Genomic DNA, 18,892 nt, shown 5'->3' with positions numbered 1-18,892 from the left:
AGGCCGACAGCCAACATCCACAAACACAGTGGGCACTCACATTATTACATCTTCATTATTTCCACTTTGATTTGACATTTAATGCCATTGTTCTTGACCTTTTCTCTGCTGGTCATTAGGCGCTGTCGTTAAAGCTGTCAGTCAGCTCTCGGCTAAAAAGGCGCAGTGTAACCTCGGGGTTGGCGGTTCACATCTGAGCTGGACAGGAAACCTTTTCTCTCCCAGCTGCAGAGCAGATTCCTGCAGGACGCCGTCTCCGGTTCACGGCCGCGAGACTCTCCTCCCGAGGCTGGGAGAGAGAGAGGCAGCCGAGCTAGCACCAGCACTAATGCTGCTAGCATGTTTAGCATGCTATCATAGATGGAACAGACACACGATGTCCTCCTGATTGGACCAGCAGACCAGGAAATGCTTCTCTACGTCCCTCTAGGGTGCAAACGACTGGGGTGCTGCATGTTGAAGCATTTGTAGAGATTTTGCTCATTTCAGGGACATTTTTTACAGTCCAGCCTCTGCAGTGCAGCCCCCTCCCCTGGCAGGGCGTAGCCGTACCTTGAGTTAGTTAATATAGCAACAGGATAAATACATGTTTCTCCACTGTGTGACTCAGTTTTTACAGATATATTCTTTTCCTGCTTGTTCCAGAAGCAATATCTCACTTGAGAGAAAGTTTTCAGCCCTAGAGGTTTCACCGTTCACATCAAAAGCTCCACGTCTTTTAGAGATTTCCCTGCAGTTCGCTGTGACTTGTGTCTTATCTTTGGAAAACTCCTGATGAGAATTTCAAATTGAGCTTCTGTCAGTTTGAGTGAGGCTTCGCTGAAAGTGCCTTTGTAATGATGTAAATAAAGTGTGGGAAAGAAAAAGCACAAAGTCAGATAAGTAACGGATCCTTGAATATGAAAGGAAAGCGCTTTGGTTTGTGTAGAAAGGAAACTTTTCAGCCTTTCACCCCGGCTTGTTTTCTTCTTTCAAGGTCTTTTTCCTTTCAGTCACATTAAGCTCACACGAGTGTTTTATTGCCAAATTGCTTCCACGTTGACCTCCACCAGTGGTTTCTGTAAAGCTGCCGATAGACAAAACTCCTCATTCTGCTGCCGGACTCCGAAGGGCATCAGCTAAAAGCCTCAAATGTAGAAGGTGATGCAGATTGTCGAGGCCGCGGCGTGACATTAACCAGGTGCCATGGAAGCAGAATCTGAGCCTTTAAAACTACCTCAGAGACAACGAGAGGATGAGGAGAGCAGAGATGAAGTCATTTAAAAGGCTGCAGAGAGTCTGGTACCACAGATCCTGATGGAGGCTGAAGAGATGAACGACGTAAAGAGAGGAACCAGAACTGCTTTTAGAAAGTAGATCACAAGTTCACTGAGGAAATAGTGAAACAGGGACTATTTTCAGCCGTGGTTGAATACACAGATCTTCATCTCTTTACCACAGCCAGAGGAGTAAGAATCAGTCATTTCTGATTCCTTTGTTTGGTCGTGCAGTGAAGACATTTTAAAATGTTTGGCATCATCTGAGTCAATCACTCCCTTCAGTCAATCTGAAGGAGTCTGATCATTAGATGATTTAGGTGTTTCCTGCTCAGGTGACAGCTGATGAAGTTTGTTCAGCGGGAACAGCAGAAGTTTAGACGACAGGAAGGACTTAGTGACTGTATTTTGAAATTGACAGTTTACCTGACACAGTCTGAACTGCGCTGATGTAGTAAACACCACCCATCTGGCACCGCAGGCGGTTCAAAACAAACACCAAATATGGTGTGACCCTGGGCTTGTGCTGATGAAGGACAGCGGTGGAGAAGAGGAACTGTTACTTCAGTCAGAGGAAGAGTCCTTGACTCATGAGCCGGATCGTTTCAGCCAAAGTTCGCTGTCAGAGCGTCCAGTCAGCCACGGCGTACGCTCGCTGGATTAAAAGCAGGCCACAGGTCGCCTCTGCTCCAGGAATAGCACCACAGAGGGAGGACTGACGCTCTTTAGCTCGTCCAGCTCGTTCATGCGTCCGACCGGCGAGGACTCCCACCCTGCAGCGTCCAGTAGACCGTACTCTGCATCACGTGCTTTCTCATAAACGAGTGATGACTCACCGAGCCGCCTGAAGCTGTGGGTCATCAGCAGGTTCAGCGTCAGCACCTCAACCCCCCCCCACAAGTCAGAACCCAGCGAATCAGATCAGTCTGCAGCTCCTACAGCTCTGCAGATCATTTTTAATGACATATGACTGGTTTGTTGTTTTCCTGCAGACTTTCGAGAGGCGCTCGAATTGTGTAATCCATCACAGCGAAGATCAAATTTGTATTATTTCTGCCGTAATGCAGCAAATCCAAGTTTCAAAGGTCGACAGGATTTGAAACTACGTCTCTGTAGCTCGTTCGTGTTATTGTCTCGGGGTTGAAACTACTGTTTGCCACTGGATGCTCGTTTTTTCAAGCTGCCACTGGGGGGCGACAAAGTGGAACATTTCCAAATTCCACACAAACTGCTTGATCATTAGCGCAACAAGACTCAGCGAGAGTTCATCCGCAGCAAACGACACCAAAAATATATCAAATATATCAAAAATAATGTCATTTTCAAGGACATAGTGACATTTTCTGAGATCTTTAACTTTTTATCTCACTGGAAGTCAAAAATTTGACACAATGGCTGAAGGCGATGTAATTTACGCTCCAGCTGAGGAGTCTCAGTCTGTGGGTGTTCGAGCTCAGCAGAACGTTGTTTAATCACTCTTCCTGGGCGAAGTAACACATAATTTGGCTAAATGTTTGTCATTTGACTCTAGTGAGGTTGTGTCGTTACAGCGAGGTTTTCCTGTCGGTCTAAACTTCTACCTTTACCTTCTGATCTTTACCTCTGAAGACAACTCGTCTCATGTCTGTCTCTCCTCGGACACTTTCAGCCTCGCTGTCTCTTTAAATGTGAATGTTTGGTTGAGTTTACATTTTGCGACGCAGGGCCCCTTCTTGTTTTCTTTATGGCAACCTTGAGGCTGATGGATGTGTGTGTGTGTGTGTGTGTGTGTGTGTGTGTGTGTGTGTGTGTGTGTGTGTGTGAGCAGAGTGGAGCTGCGAGCCGGTCAGAGGTCACATATTTCTCAGACACACTGTCCACATTGCTCATTAATAAACATTGTGTGTGTTTATCTGTGCACACACGGGCCAAAGCAGTTGTGCTTTTGTGTGCGTGTGTGTGTGTGTGTGTGTGTGTGTGTGTGTGTGTGTGTGTGTGTGAGAACATGCGTCAGAGGTGGCCTTCTGCAGAAACACAGAGGATTAAAAACTGCTTACACTGTCGGTCGCAGTCACTTCCTTACCTCAACAGCATGCACATTCGTACTTCTATACAAGTGAGGACCCTCCTCGGCGTGGTGGGCTCTCTCCCCTTTAACGGCGTCTAACTCGGTGGTTTCCAGCCTGATCTGAAGGGTCAGCTGACAGACAAAGGAAAAATGTAGCTAAGCTGGTCCTTTTCTGACAAGCAAAAAGCCAAAATCAGAGATAATTTCATTTTTTTTTCTTATAAAATGCTGAGACTTTAACATCGTCAGGCCTTTACCTTCAAGTAAACAATACGACTTTTGACTATTGCCAAAAGGAGACTGGAACCACTGCCCCACCCCCACTTTATTAACCAAAGCCTCATTCTAACATTAATGCAAGTCTTAACCTTCAGGCAGTCCTTTGAGGAAGCGAGGACCAGGAGAAACACCCTGAAATGACTAAAAAACAATGATCACTTTCCAAAAATGTCCTCCTCTTGAGGTCTAACACTCAAGCTGGGCCTCCCAAAAAGAGACTGACACCCAGACTGACACTCACAAGAGTTCATTTTCACACAGAAAAGTTGAAATGCTCCCTTTCCTCTAGCTTCCACCATCGTTCCTCTCAGTCTTAGAGAACATTTTTTCATCAGATTCGTTGCTGAGGTCTGAGGACGCAGCAGCAGCATAGGATCTGACATATTTCAAGGTGAAACTGAAAGTGAGCACACCACCTACACCTCACCTACTACTCCTTCTCAAGAGCTGGTAGAGACCAAACCGGAGCTTAAAGAGACCTAAAATTGGACTCATGAGGTGGACACAGTCACCTCCTCGGCGGGATGATCATCGCTCTGTGTCTGGATGAGGAAGTAGCAAAATGCTAACATGTTAGCCATGAGAATTAGCTAAGGTGATGATATGTCTGAACTGTGAGTCTGTCAGCTTGTTGTGGAGTTCTTCTGCCCCCTAGTGGTCAAGAAATAACTGCAGCTTTAAATGTGGTGAGTGGTTTCATGGCTTCAGGCAGCTTCACCAGCATAGAAAAGCCAAATTTAAGCAAGAAGTAGAGTTTAGGGAACGTCCTCGACATCAAACAGTAATAAACGATGGAGAAACAGTCGTGATCTCCTTGGTTTCATTCTCAGTGCGTATTCTGTATCAGTGATGTTTACGGTTTGGGCTGGTTGCCAGACGGCGTTTCTATCAGGCAGGAAGTGGATGTGAGCCAAACAGCAGCTCGTTACTGCATTAAATTAAATCAGCTACATCACAGAGCGATAAAGTTCGCTGTAGCTGAGCCGTGAGGTCGCGCACGTTGACATCCACCTCGTGGACACTCAGCCTCCGACACTGTAGCTGAAGCACTGTGATTGGTTCATTGCTTCAACGCAGAAAGGTCAAAGTAGATGAGAGAAAACATTGTGAAAAATATTGTAATAATCTTTCAGCCTCAGATATCTGCACGTCTGTGTTGCAGCACTGAGTTTGTAATTTGGTGCAGAGACGTTCAAAACCATTTATTTTAAAGCAGCTAAACCTGCATATGTTAGCTGATCCAGTGGCTGGTGAAACCTTCTCCACGTGTATGTTAGGGTTAGGGTTAGGGTTAGGTTAGGGTTAGGGTCCCTCCTCCTTTGATTATCAAGAGTCATGATTCCTTCAGCTGCTGGAGCTCTTTGTCCCTCCAACGTAAACATGCTGTATTTGGCCATTAGTTCAAATGACTGATGCTGTTTTCCTCAGAGGGGCAGTCGTTGAACAGCATCATATGTAACATCTGAAAAACATCTATTTTGACTTGCAAACAAGAGGTCAAAGCTTACTTACAGGGAGTGGTATCAAACATGAGTCACCTTTCATTAAATATCAGACATCCGTGTGACGCACTGGATCGAGTAGCCTCTTGTTTTAACACAGCTGCACTGCTGTTACTGAACAGACCAAAGTCCCTGTGCTGCTGTGAAGGTAATGACTTTACCTGGTGAAAAATGTCTCCCCTGAGAAAGACGCGGCAGGAAGCTCGTAACTGAAAAACAACAGACGTGTTCACTGGAGAGCGTCTTTGGCACAGAATGAGTGCAGATAATAAACACAGATATTTAAATATCACATTTTTATTTGCTGGATGGGCTTTTAGTCGTGTTATTTGTGGAATAATATTGTAGAAATGCTCAAATCAACACTGAGCTAATATAAAGAATGACATATGGATACGTGGCACTCCTCACCTCCGTATTTGTACAAAGAGGAAACCTCGCACACTTTGTGCTAACTCGACCTGTTTGAACTTCCTCCTCATATGGATAAGACGGATATTTACCTCTGAAGTTCATGTTTGTCCAAAGAGGTCTCCTCTGTCGCCTCATCTTATCTTCTCTTACACGCCAACAAATCGCCGGCATTTTCAGAAATCTCCACTTTGGCTTACTTTTTAAAAAAATGACCGTTTTAAAAACTACACTCTACAAACTTTAAACGGGGTCTAAGAAGCTCTGGACGAAATTGAAATGAATGTCATGAAATTTAACAATGAAGGGACAGATGTTAGTATTCGCTCACTGTCCCCATCTTCTACGAGAGCAAACTGAATGTTTTTCAGTTTTCTGAGTGTTGGTTGGACCAAGGAACCATTTGAACACGTCACATTTGGCTTTGGGAATATTTTTAATCGACCAAACGACAAACGCAGGAGGGTTTTACACTGAGAGCGCTGAAGCATCTTTTTAGCTTGAGCTGAATGTTGAAATGAGTTTTCGTTCAGGGACTGTTGCTTTGTGGGTTTTCGGCTCCACAGCAGGGCTGTTAATGCCGTGCATTAATGATTAAATCAGACCAGGACAGACTCTCCAAACCAAGCCTTGCTGCATACTTTCATGCCAGCTCTGCTCAGGAGCTCGTTCCCCTCTTTGTTATCAGCACTATCAAGATCAGGTGTGAGCAGCTGGGACAAAACACACACCTGAACTCTTGACTTGAATTCACAAAGCTTCAGAGAGCAAAGGTTGAACCCTGCGCACACTTTTCAGACTCAACGTGGATCCATACGAGCGGCTTCAGGGCTGCCACATCCATCAGGGATGTGTTGAGCATTTAAAGTTCAATGGCGGGTCGATTTGTGGTATTCATGCAATTCACAGAGAAGTCAAACGTCAATGTGTCACCCTGCATATTTCTGAGGACGCGCTGAAGACGCCTGTCACCTCTGAGGACCCTCACAGCTCGCTTAACTGTGAAATCATTAAAGTCACATTTCAAGTGTTCAGATTGGGGAGGCAGACAAGTCAAATCAGAGCACATTATGGAACAATATGCTGCACAAACATGTTTATTCTGTGGATTTATAAAGTCCCATACAGACATACAGGACATGCTAAAGTAGCCTGGACTTAGCATAAACTCTATTAACATCCATATAATTAGCAGCGTTAGAGACCCATTGATTTCTGCATTCTTTGTGCTCGATTGCTTTTTCTGGAGGGTTTAGTTCGCAGTTTTTTGTCCACTGTCAGGCTTTTTAAAATGTCACTGCTGTATTTGGGAGCACACAAAGTAAGCATCAGCAAAATACGAGCAAGAGGTTCAGAGATAACATTTAATGTGCGATATGTTGCATGATGGACTCAGAGTGAGCATAAAATGATGTCCAAGGGACAAAAGTGAGACCCAGGATCCCTCTTTGGACAGATGTGACAGTAAAATATCCCCTAGACTCATGGCAGCCAATGAAATTTGAATGCAGCATTTTGATTGGTCACATGTGTCATGTGGGAGAGGTTTGGGTTTCCTGTTACAGTGTTCGAGTTAATAGACTTCATTTAATTTGCGTCACCTCCCAGAAGACCTGCTGGGTGAGCCGGATCGTGCCCCACCACGCTGCTTCTCGCTGTCTACAGGCTGAAGCTCGGCCCCTGTGGATCCGTGCACTCACAGTAATTCATTACCTCACAAGGGATTCAAACAGTTTTACACCAGCAATCACCAAAGTCAAACCAGTTAGAGCGAGCCTCTCTGAGGCCGGTCAGACGTGACTCTCTCTGGAGGCTTTGGGACCTTGTAAATCCTAAACAGGCCTCGAGGTTCACTGCTGGGCCGCTGCCTTCGTCCTCGACCTCTCTGAGTCTCGGATCTGTGTGAGAAAACAAAGCCGAGGTGGTCAGGTGCTGCTGTCATAGCTGTGCAGGAGTCATCCTCTGGGGACAATGAATGCTTATCAATGGCAATCTGTCCAAAAGCTGTTGTTGTTGTTGTTGTTGTTGTTGTTGTTGTTGTTGTTGTTGTTGTGATGTACAGACATGTTTCAGTCTGAGTTTTTTCACCCACCCGGTCCACCAGAGCCCAAACTGACTGTTCCAGTGTGATTTCTTTCTATAAAATCAGTTTTATGTGGTTGTGTTTTTTCTGAAGATGCTTTAACAAAGCTTCAATACCTCCATGTTTTACAAGTATCTCCGTTAAAGGCGCTTCCTGTGGAGCTTCCTGAAGGTGGCGCCCTCCAGTGGTACTGGTGAATACTTTTTAAAATCAATCATTTGAGGTAAAAAAACCTCACAGATGACCAACTGACACAACCCATCAGCTGCTGGTGATGTGCAAATGCCTGTAACGCAGTGCATTGTGGGTGTTTTGCTGAAGCTTTGATAGCACCTGTTCAGTCACTGAGAGTCTGACCTGGATGTGTCAGATAACAACAAACCTTTGAACAGCAGAAACAGGGCCAGAGGCTTCGCTCCGTTTCACGATGAATCAAGGTGGGATGACGAGAGTTTTGCAGGTTTGCGAGCAGAAAGAAGAAATGATGAAGATCAGAAAGAGAAAACTGACGTTGATCATCAATCACACAAGTTTACAGGCTTCATCTTCAGTGCTGCCTCCGATCTCTGATATAGACTCACAGTTTTTGTCTCTCCTGGGACTCCAGGTCAGTAGTTTTTTCTTCACTTTATTCGAAACAGTGTCGACGTCTGTGAGTCACCAGGTTTAGTTCAGACCGCTGGTCCTCCAAACTAAACAAAAATAGGTTGTTTATCATTCCCTCTCAGTGATATTGATATGTGATCGATCGCCTGCAGAAGCGATCTCCAGCGGCCTCCTGTGGTCACGTGTTTTGTAGCACCAACGGCCACTAGAGGTCGCTGTTTAGGAGAAGGTTACGGGACGATGACTGACGCTGTCGAGGACCGGACTGTTTTCTAAACTACATCATGAGGTCAAAGACAGAGTCAGTGAAGCTGAAACTGCTGTTTCCAAGGTCAAACATGAACTTTCAACTCATTGAAAAGTAGTTTTGGTGTAGAAATCTACAGAGATGGAACAAGCTGAGCCTTTGTGGTGAATTTCTTTCCATCCAGACAAACTTCTGCCAGACATGGAGGTCATGTGAGCGTCTGAGGAGGGGAGGACTTTGTGGAGCGAAATGCCAGCGAGCCCACAGAGAGGACGTAATCCCTTTCACTTCTCTGTTTTGTTTTGTGCGCCGTTGGTTCCTCTGCAGCCGACAGAGCGCTCAGAGCGCTTCTGCATTCAGTAATAAACGTCTCAGTAAAAAGCGTCTCGCTGGCTTTCATCTCCGCTGAGTGCGTCCTCTGACTCGTAAGCAGCAGCTGAACACACAGCAGCTCTCTGTGGTCGCAGCCGCTGATCAATAACCGTTTCCAGCCCACTTTCTCAAGCTCTGTCACTTTGAGGATTGATCCTCTAAACACCACATTCGTGTGTGTGTGTGTTTATTCCTGCCTGTGTGTGTGTGTTTAGCATTTGTTTGAATGCACATGGCTCTGTCTGTCTGTGTGTGTGTGTGTGTGTGTGTGTGTGTGTGTGTGTGTGTGTGTGTGTGTGTGTGTGTGTGTGTGTGTGTGTGTGTGCGTTCAGCCTGAGGCCAGAGTGAGCAGTAGGCAGTCTGTGTGTACTCTGGGTAATTGGACTGCTCTCCAGAAAGAAGTGATGACTTTGTTTAGATCACTTCCTGCTTCAGTATCAAATCCAACACAATCTATTAGATCTACTGTTCAAAAATAAGGATTGAATAAATAAAACACTGAGTCAGAAAGAAAAGTTTGTGATAAAACATTTAGCGACTGCCAAGACCTTGAAATGCCGACGTTAGCAAAGCTGTTTTAGTCCCTTTGGGCCAAATTTACTAATGTTCAAAGCAAGAAAACCACATTTCATGTTCTTCAGGCCAGAGTAAAATATATTACGGTAATTTCCGGACTATAAGCCGCTACTTTTTTCACACGCTTTGAACCCTGCGGCTTAAACAACGAAGTGGTGAATCTATAGGTTTTATGGGCTAACAGCCTCCAGGGGGCGCTCTAGCAGGAAACGCAAGAGCAAGACAGACGGGTGGAAGAGATAATGCACCGAGGAAGACGCTAGTTTGATTGTGCTTTCTGGTAGGCTAACAGGCTACGGCCGTTAGGCTGGTTATGTGTTGTAACCAGCTGTGTTACTGCACTTTTACACTCGTTTTACTGTCGTGTTACAGACACTGGAAAAAAAAAAAAACAACATTTATTTACGGTAATTAAAAAATCATCTTTCTGTGTAAATATCTCATGTTACCACGTGGGCACCTGCGGCTTATAGACAAGTGCAGCCTTTGTATGTACACATCTTTTTATCTTTCTAAATTTAGTTGGTGCGGCTTATATTCAGGTGCGCTCAACAGTCCGGAAATTACGGTAGATAGTATGACATTTATGTCACGATGTGATCAAACACTTTGACATTCCCATCATCACGTTGTGCTTTGTGCTAACAAACACTTGTTAGCCTGCAGATATTCCAAACTAAGGCGGTGAACACGATAACCCGCCAAATGTCACCATGTCATGTGTTGGCATGCTAGTATTATCAGAATCAGAATTACTTTATTTATTCCCGAGTGGAAATTGTTTTTAGCAGTGCAAAACAGAATTATAGATTAGAATAAAAATTAGAAAGAAGGACGAGAAGGAATATATATATAAAGGCAATATAAAAGAAACAGAATATTAATACTAAGGATATATGTAAATAAGAAATATACAAATATACAGAAATATCCACTCAATGAATGTACAACAATATAAAATGTACTGCAATACAATTGGATGTGCAAAATTGAGATGTAAAATATATATTAGAATTACTATGTACTATGTACTGAATGTTGAATGTGCAAAAACTGAAATAAATGTGCAAAAACTGAAATGTAAGCTATACAACAGAACAGACAGTGACAGTGAAGTCCCAGGTCCATTCAGAGGGAGGAGTTGTACAGGTTGATGGCCACAGGCAGGAATGATTTCCTGTATCGTTCAGTCCTGAGTTTTGGTGGTATGAGTCTCCCACAGCATTTAGCTTAAAGCGCCACTGTGCTTCAGCACAGCCTCACAGAGAAGCTACTGTAGACGTCCTCTTGCTTTTAAAATATTGGACAAAATATCAGAGACAGTCGTCCTTGAGTTGACCTAAATAAAGCTTTCTTTGACAGAACCGTCCCTCATCTTAATCGAGCAGTTGAAGTTATTTATTTGGAAGACACCAACAAGTTACCTAATTTGTAGTGAAGGTATGGAGACTGACTGTCAAGTCAAGCCAGTAGCTTCTAGTTGGGTTTGCATGGAATCATGCAGCTGCATGCAGAGTTTAAAGTTTCTGACAGTTCACATGAAGTATAGATATTCTGTTTGGAGATGACATCAATGGTTTTTAGTGAAATGTGAAATTAAGTCAACCTCAGTCATGTTTATTCCTACTTTACTTCCCATAAATTGGTTGATATTAGCGTCTTTGAGACTTACATCCGAGGCATAAAATTCTGCGTAGCAGCTTCAAACACCATAAGCTTTACCCATAAATGAAGTTAACTTTGCACAGCTGGAAGCCACTTTAGACTGAGCGTGTTCAGTGTTGGACAGAAACAGCTGCAGCCACTGGTCCTGCTACTAGCTTCGACTCGAAGGACCAGTTCAGACGTCCACCGATGGTTCACTTTGTGTCTGCTACTGTATCCTGAAATTCACTTGCAGCTCTGCGTTTTCAGGCTGCATGAAAAGTGTAGAGAATGTGGTTGAGACGGTGGGAGAAAATACTTTTGCATCATCTTTGGCTCTGATGGCGTCAGGCTTGCCAAGGTTTCGGAGCGCTGCGTTTTAAAATAGCTCGCTTCTGTGGGAAAATCATACCGACACAATGTGAGAATCTCGCCTCCTAAAACCTTCGTCATGGACTCCAATCTGTCATTTCAGCTACTTGAATATCTCAAATCGGCCTCCGCTGACTTTGAGCTCCCGACTCCCAGCATCCTCTGCTCCCCCGTTTCTTCCAGCTCAGCACAGAGAGCCGGTGCAGAGGGTTTTTTTATTTGTGTCTGTGTGTGTGATTGGGCCAAATTTTCTGCTCCAGTTTTCCAGCCTGTCCGCTCAGCTCCCTGCGCTCGCCTGCTGCACTTCGGTGAAACAGACTCGTCTTAAATCAGCCAGCTGGATGGCAGCGGGAGGAAGTGCTCAGGCCTGCGTTATGAATTATAGCGTTACATTCATGTCGGGAGCACACAGGGCAGATACTTCTCTGAGTGAACCACTTCACTGTGGTCCTTCACGTCTCTGCTCTCATGTTTTTACCTTTATTTAATTAGTGATTTTACAACCACAACAACAGTTCTGCAAAGAAATGCCGATAAACTGTTGTTCCTGACGAAATCAGAGCAACAAAAACAACAAATTTTCCTTTTTGACATTTATGTGATGTACAGGTTAAACAAGCAGAGATCTTTGGGGGCCTGGTAGGTGTATTTTTTAACTTTGGAAAGAGACAGGCTAGCTGTTTCCCCCTGCTTCCAGCCATTATGCTAAGCTAGGCTAACCACATCCTGAATCCAGCTCCAGACAATATTTAGTACACAGAAATTAGTGTCGGAATTAAGCAAATAAGTTTATTTTTTCCGGAAATGATGAATTGTTCCTTTAAATTTTCTTCATACTGTCATTTGACATTTGTTAAAACATGAATTTCCCAAGTGCTTTTTTTATAATGCATAATGTCGACACCTGAACACACCTGAAGGAGCAATCAGAGGTCGGAGCTATAATTTATAATTTATTGTATAATCTAATTAATTAAAAGCCAACAGGTAGCCATGATTTCACTTCAGGACTAATAAGCTTGAAATTAGGGTTGGTGTCACAGGGATGTGCAGAGTAATAGCACCAGAGCATGATGGGTAATCAGAGGAAATAGGCTTCCACAGGTTTTCAGTTTCACTGATGTGTGATTACAATACAACACTGTGTTACAGGTGTGTGTTTTTGTCATTTTTAGCATTCAACAGTATTTTGTTGAGGTGTTTGTTGCAGCGTCTGTAGGTGTGCGTGCGTAAACACATGAGATGCACGTCTGTGTGAGGCTTTGGAGTCGCTAATCTGACAGCTGCTGTGTCGCAGAGGTGAAGAACTGACTGAGCACTGAGTCTAAATCTGCACCGAGCAGGTAGAAGCAGACAGCTCACGTGCGCTCAGAGACGCTCTGATAGGGCAGAGCTGTTTTAAAATGGAGGTCAGCGCCACACAGGTGAAACTGTGCTGTTTTTAGCCGCAGGCCGGACTCAGAATCAGATACTTCCTCTGTCAGCGTCCCATGAAAACCACATTTCTCCCAAAATGTCAACTTCTAGGAACACAGAATGACTGCTTCTAACGCCGACTGATGCATGTTTGATTATTTGTTTTTCAGTGAAAGCGTCATTAAACATCCGCTGCATGAGTGAGAAAGAAAACAAAAGGTCCTGAAGAAGAATCACAGCAGAAAAGAGACTGAGAGCTGATAGTCGAATGTTTTAAACGCGGAGGGAAAAAAATCTGACATGATCTAAAAAAAGCTTCCTGATTCGGTTCCTCGGCCCTGAAACCAAACTGCCGTCAGTGCACCTGCAGCTCCTCCTGCTTTCTTCTGTCAAGACGATTTTCCGACGTCCACGGAAGCAGAGTGAGTGTGTCCGAGCTGGACGGGGAGTCGGGCAGCGACAGCTTTAACCTTTAACGTGTCATCTTGGATGGCAGGAACAGGGAACCTGCCAGGCCAGGCTCACCGCCGCTCCGAGGCCAGGATTTACTGAGACCCCAGGACCTCCTGGAGACCTCCATCTGCCTGAGCAGAGGGACAGGAGAAAGGGATTACAATCTGACCGGATAAAAAAAGGCCCAGAGGAAGCAGAGATCGTGTAACGATGAAGACAAACACAGTACGTGGGTGCTCTTTGCACATAAGCATTAAAAAGTAGCAAAAATAAACGTGTGTGAGGAGAAATAACTGATAAATAAATTCTTCAGGGTGAATCATCAGTGTTAACAACAGGTTGTTTGCAGTCACGTGACGTTAAATTCAGATGGAGGGCAGGTTGAGGGAAGTTCTTCCTGGGCTGGTTTAGATGAAATTAAAATCTGAACATATGTTGGATGTGACTCTTACGTGACGAAGAGGAGCGATTCTTCAGCTGAACTGCAGCAGATAAAACAACCAGCTGCTCATTCAGACGTCGTTCTGCTCGAGAAAACAAATGAAAACAGACAAAAGTTTGGAGGCTGACAACTTTCTTGTTAGCGGTTGGTCCACAACCTCGATACCAAAGTGATCCGGATGGTTGTCTGATGACGTTATTTAACCAGAGTACGTTATTTACGTTCAGCTGTCTTTTGTGAGACTGTTAATGCCAATTAACAAGAATAAGTCGTGTTGTTTGTAGCTGTTACTTTAAATCTGTCACCACAGATTTAAAACTATAGCTAACGTTACACCATTAGCCGACTCGGCTCCTCCTGACCACAGCTGGCTAACAAGCCATTTTTCCCAGTTTTTGCCATCAATTTCTTGCATTTTCACCTCTATGACAGACAACTTGTGGTACTCGATAAAAACTCCTCATGGTCTGATGGATTTGAGCAACCGTGAATGACACAAAACATACACACTTTGAGTGTGTGTTATAGAGCTTCCTCTGCAGAAAATCACTTCCTGCCCTCCATCTGCAGTTTGCGATACAAGAGTGATGTGACATCATCACAACCTATTAAAAAAATGTCACATCTCAGTTGAGAATCAGCTGCAAGCCGCCAATAGCAACACTTCTAGGAACATCCAATCACTGATCTTAAAATTCTGTTGCCGTGCAGCTAATGGCAGGATGAAGTGGTGTCCAACTTTGTCGACTTTGCTTAATAGACTTCTGTGTCACTTTTGGGTTTTGAGTTCTGCTAAAACTTAATTCATAAACAGTCATAACATACTGGAACATTTCAATGCTAGAAGGTGGAAATTATCCTGGAGATCTTTGTGTTAGTGTGAGAAAAATCTTTAAATCTGTCTTCATCTGTCTGATGTTTGGCGCTGAGCATTTTGTGTTCAGTGAAGTTTATTTAGACATTTAAATGTCTCATTGTTATTGTTAAAATATCAATTAGTGCAGCTTTAATCACATCTGCTCGAACACAGGGGCTTTAACTTTGCATAGTTATTAAGAAAGAAGAGGATCCAGCTGAGAGGAAAGGTGTGAAGGTGCATCCACAGACAGACAGAAAGAGGTAAGAACCCCAGGAGGGAGAGTCCAATTTAAAGAAGACACAAAGAGACACTTTCTGCAGAGCAGGAGGGAGACCTGAAGACACTGCAGGTGTCAGAGCAGAGAGGATGGTGACGGAGGGATTATTGCAGAGAGGTGACGGTGAGGCGGGTAGACAGAGAAAACAGCAGCAGCGTCGGCGTGTGGGCGAGACAGACGCCTCGTCTGAGACGGAGACAATCTGAGAAGAACTCTCAGGAGAACTCGTCCATCTGTTCCTTCAGAGACTTTGGCTCATCTCAAACCACTTTGCCACCTTTCCACCCGCCGGGCACACATCTGACCGTCGGTTAATAGTGTCGTATGAGCACTTCTTCACTGAACGAAAGTGTTTGTTAACTCAGCTGCTTCTGGGGCCGAGGGACTGGACGGTCGGCGGCTCGGGGAGGCAACTGCTGAACGCGGCGGAGAAGGAGGAGAAAGAAGTGCAGGTGGTGTTAATGTTGTGTCTGTGCACGCTCAGGAAAAATAAATGGAGCGCAGAAAAGAGTTTCACTGAGGTCTGTGAAGGCTGAAACAGGGCGAGTCCTGAAAGACGACTCCAAGTCACTGAAGTCCTCCAAATCACAAAAGAGGTCGTTTGTTGGGGCTTTCCAAACCAAATCATGTTCAGTTCACCAGAGGCACATCTGAAAAGGTGCAAGGCGGGAGCAGAGGAGGAACTCAGGTCCTATACACACCAAGAAAGTCCACATGTGGAGGAGGTGTGGTGGATCGCTGCGTCCAACAAACGTTCACAGTGACTTCCTTTAACTGGTGTGATGTATGTAGTGATGTTTTTAACCCAAACGGTGATGCCGAAACCGGAGCAAACTGCCAACCTGCATGCTGATGTCACAGGATGTTGTGTGAACAGAACCGTTTCGGTGTTATGTCCACCCTTAAACCCTCATCCATCATTGGTCGAAAAGTCTGTATTAGTGTTTCTTCTCATCTTGTGTTGAAATGATTAAATTGAACCCTGAGAAGAGGTGCAGAGGTTTCTGTGCAGGGCCAGGACTGAATGGACCGTTTGAAATCTGTCTAATACTCCTAGAAGAAGAAGAGATTTCCTCACAACAGATGAACCTTGGTCAGGGAACAGGAAGTGATTTCACAGAGATAGAGATCAGGGACTCACACAGTTAGAAGATTAACAGCTTTTACAGCTGTGACAATGAGACTGTGTCTAAAGGGATTGGGACTCCTTAACTGCTTATGGATACGTTTGGACAGTCAAAAAAAATCCATTTAATTGAATTAATCTAAAGATGAAGTGATAGGAATGATGACTTTGCAAGTTGGAGAGTTTGGACAGTTCAAGCTGTCTCATCCCTGAATTTAACGTTAGGCTCCTGTTGGACTCATTTTAAGGTATTTTAAACTAACTATTTTCACCTCATTTGGAGACACTTTAGGCAGAAAAGTCAGCTGAAAGTCAGCGCAAACTTGTGTTTTTCCTCGGCCCTGATTCCACCATCCACATGAAGTGATGCTGGAAGTTCACATCTGGCCGATCAGACTTCCTTTTGTGCTTCCCTGGCTGCCGTTTGCAGGTTAAATTAAGTCTTTTGTGTGACCCAGAGCATTTTCTCCCGGTTGTGTCGGCCCTGCCCCGGCTCTTCAAACACTACAACCACACGCCCAGCAGCGAGAAAGCGTGCCTTTGGTTGAAAAGCAGCCATTGTCCGCCCAGATGATTGTGAGTCATTGTACTGGCAGCACAAGCCGGGAGTCAAATGATGTGATGTAGCAGAGAGACCTCCATTGTGGCTCGTATAAAGCTGCGGCAGGAGCGGCGGCCCTGGCAGATACCGACTGCTGGACGTTCAGGGGAGTTTTGCATGAATAGTGGAGTAATTCAGTCAGCGGCGACGAGGTGATTAGCATTTTGAGTGGATTCACCGCCGGCTCTGTCCCATTCACAGGGCCAATCTGTGAGTAGCCAGCAGAAGCTCTCAGTGGTCTGGTTTGTTTGGGAGGAAAAGGTCACGTCTGCTTTCAGAGACGTTTGGACAGATTTCATATTTACAGAACAAACAGATGATTTTCAGCCACAGAAATGAAGAATCACCTCAAGGTCTCGTGAAGTTAATCCATCAAAGATGTTTGATTTGACACCATTTTCTTCATTTCATCCTGTTTTTACACTAGTTTTTATTTATTACAGGCAGAGAGACTCAATGTTGGTGAAGCTGAGAAACCAAGAAGGGCGTTTTTGTTCCGACTTGCTTTTCAGTCATGTTAGATGTTAAATGGGACAAAGAAGAACAATTAAGCACAAACCCCAGTGAAGAGTTCACTTTCATGTAACATTTGTGGACGTATTCACCAGATTTTATTAAATTTGGTATGGTTTTGCATGAAACCATGAGCTTCTTTATACTGTTAAATCAGGGAATTTTGAGCATTTTCGTTATTTTCTCGTGAACCGCTGCAACACATGAAACACATCTTGGGTGTTTATATGCTGCTGCTGGATCCGAGAGGTCATTAAATACATTTTCTGGATAAAAATAAGCAGATTATGATGAGGAGTGTTTGTTGGTGGAGGTATGTGCTGTTGTTTTGTCAGGCGCAGTGTTTCCGTGTCCAAATACTGTCGAGGTTGAAATCAGATCCGTAGTTTTTAGTTGCTTTTCTGCAGCAGTTTGGAAATTCAGAGGCAGAACTGAAAACACACACGGCGCATTTTTTCAGCCTATTCTTAATGAGCAGGATCCACTGCCAAGTTGTTTTTGGCAGTTTTGTGCATCAACACACAGACTTCATCTTTCAAATAACAAATCTAACCGTTCTTGAGTCTTTGCTCCTAATAAGCCTGATTTGTTGTGGTGTTGAAGTCCTCCCTCCCATCGAGCAGACAGATGGTGATATCCATGAAAAAATGCTTCAAATGTAGGAGGGAGCCAGGAATCTGCAGGTGTGTGTGTGTGTGTGTGTGTGTGTGTGTGTGTGTGTGTGTGTGTGTGTGTGTGTGTGTGTGTGTGTGTGTGTGTGTGTGTTCAGCCTGCCTACACACAGTCCTCTGTACCTGCTCAATGACAGTTTGCCCACAGCTCTGAATGCAGTCTTGGAGAAAAACCTGCACAGACCTCAGGAATCCATTCAGTTTGCTAAAAATCTGAATCTTTGCAGATGATCCCGTGTTTTATGCATCAGGACCATCTTTAGCTGCTTGGATGCTGCTTGCAGCTTTGCCATCTTTTTGGATTTCTTTCTTCATATTCTCACTTCAGGCAGGTTTTGTTTCCTCTGGATTCTCCAAATACACGTTTCATCTCCGTTTAAATGTGTTGCAGAAAATGATCTAAGAGGCTGCCTTTGGCCTTAAAAGTACATTTTTTGTGTATTACTCATTGATTTCGTTAAGTATGTTTTGGAGGAAATGTAATTATTTCCTTAATTGTGTGCTCTTTATCTTTTCCAGTCATACTTTGACACCAGCGTCCAGGGTTTGCGTCCTGCATCCTGTTTGTGGTTCTGGTTGAATAAAGATTGTGGTTTCAGTTAAATATTGAAAAAGTCAAAGCCTCCAGCCTCACACTTCAAGTTTCCGTTGACTTTCTCAATATTTAACCAAGATGACGACCGTTCTCAAACAGTCAGCCAAGAGCTGTGAGTCACCAAACATGACGATAAAACAAAAATGTTTTCTCGTTATGTTGACGAAAGCTCAACACTTGTGTTGGAAATAGCAGAATTTGATGAATTATTTAATTGTATTAAAGCATTACTACAGTCTCTTTTCATATTTTAATTTCCTCTTGCTCTCAGCGTCTCAGCTGTGGAAGGTTTTTCCTAATAAGACGTTCTTCATCTGAGAGGTGATGATGAGGTGTGAGAGTCTCTGTAGTCCAGGACGATGGACAAAGTTTGTCATTTTGGTATTTGTGTTCGTACTCTAAAGGCTTTGGCGTCTGTCACAAGGCGAACGCACAGTTTAACTACCGTGCTGACTGTTTTCTTGACTCACATTACTGTTTCCTCTCGTCGATTTTAAATAAGCTTTGCCTGATCTGAGAGAGGGAAATGTCATGCGGGAAGGCT

At 44.2% G+C, this 18,892-nt stretch overlaps 1 protein-coding gene across 1 annotated transcript in view; it reads left to right on the top strand.

Moving 5' to 3' along the window:
- Positions 1–18,892, top strand: part of basp1 (brain abundant, membrane attached signal protein 1) — a 43,311-nt gene that overhangs the window by 20,526 nt on the left and 3,893 nt on the right. The window lies entirely within an intron of this gene.

Source organism: Chaetodon trifascialis, chromosome 11 (genome assembly GCF_039877785.1).
Source record: "Chaetodon trifascialis isolate fChaTrf1 chromosome 11, fChaTrf1.hap1, whole genome shotgun sequence".
Taxonomy (NCBI): domain Eukaryota; kingdom Metazoa; phylum Chordata; class Actinopteri; order Chaetodontiformes; family Chaetodontidae; genus Chaetodon; species Chaetodon trifascialis.
The sequence above is the reverse complement of the archived record's forward strand: the minus strand, read 5'-3'. Positions and strand labels throughout refer to the sequence as shown.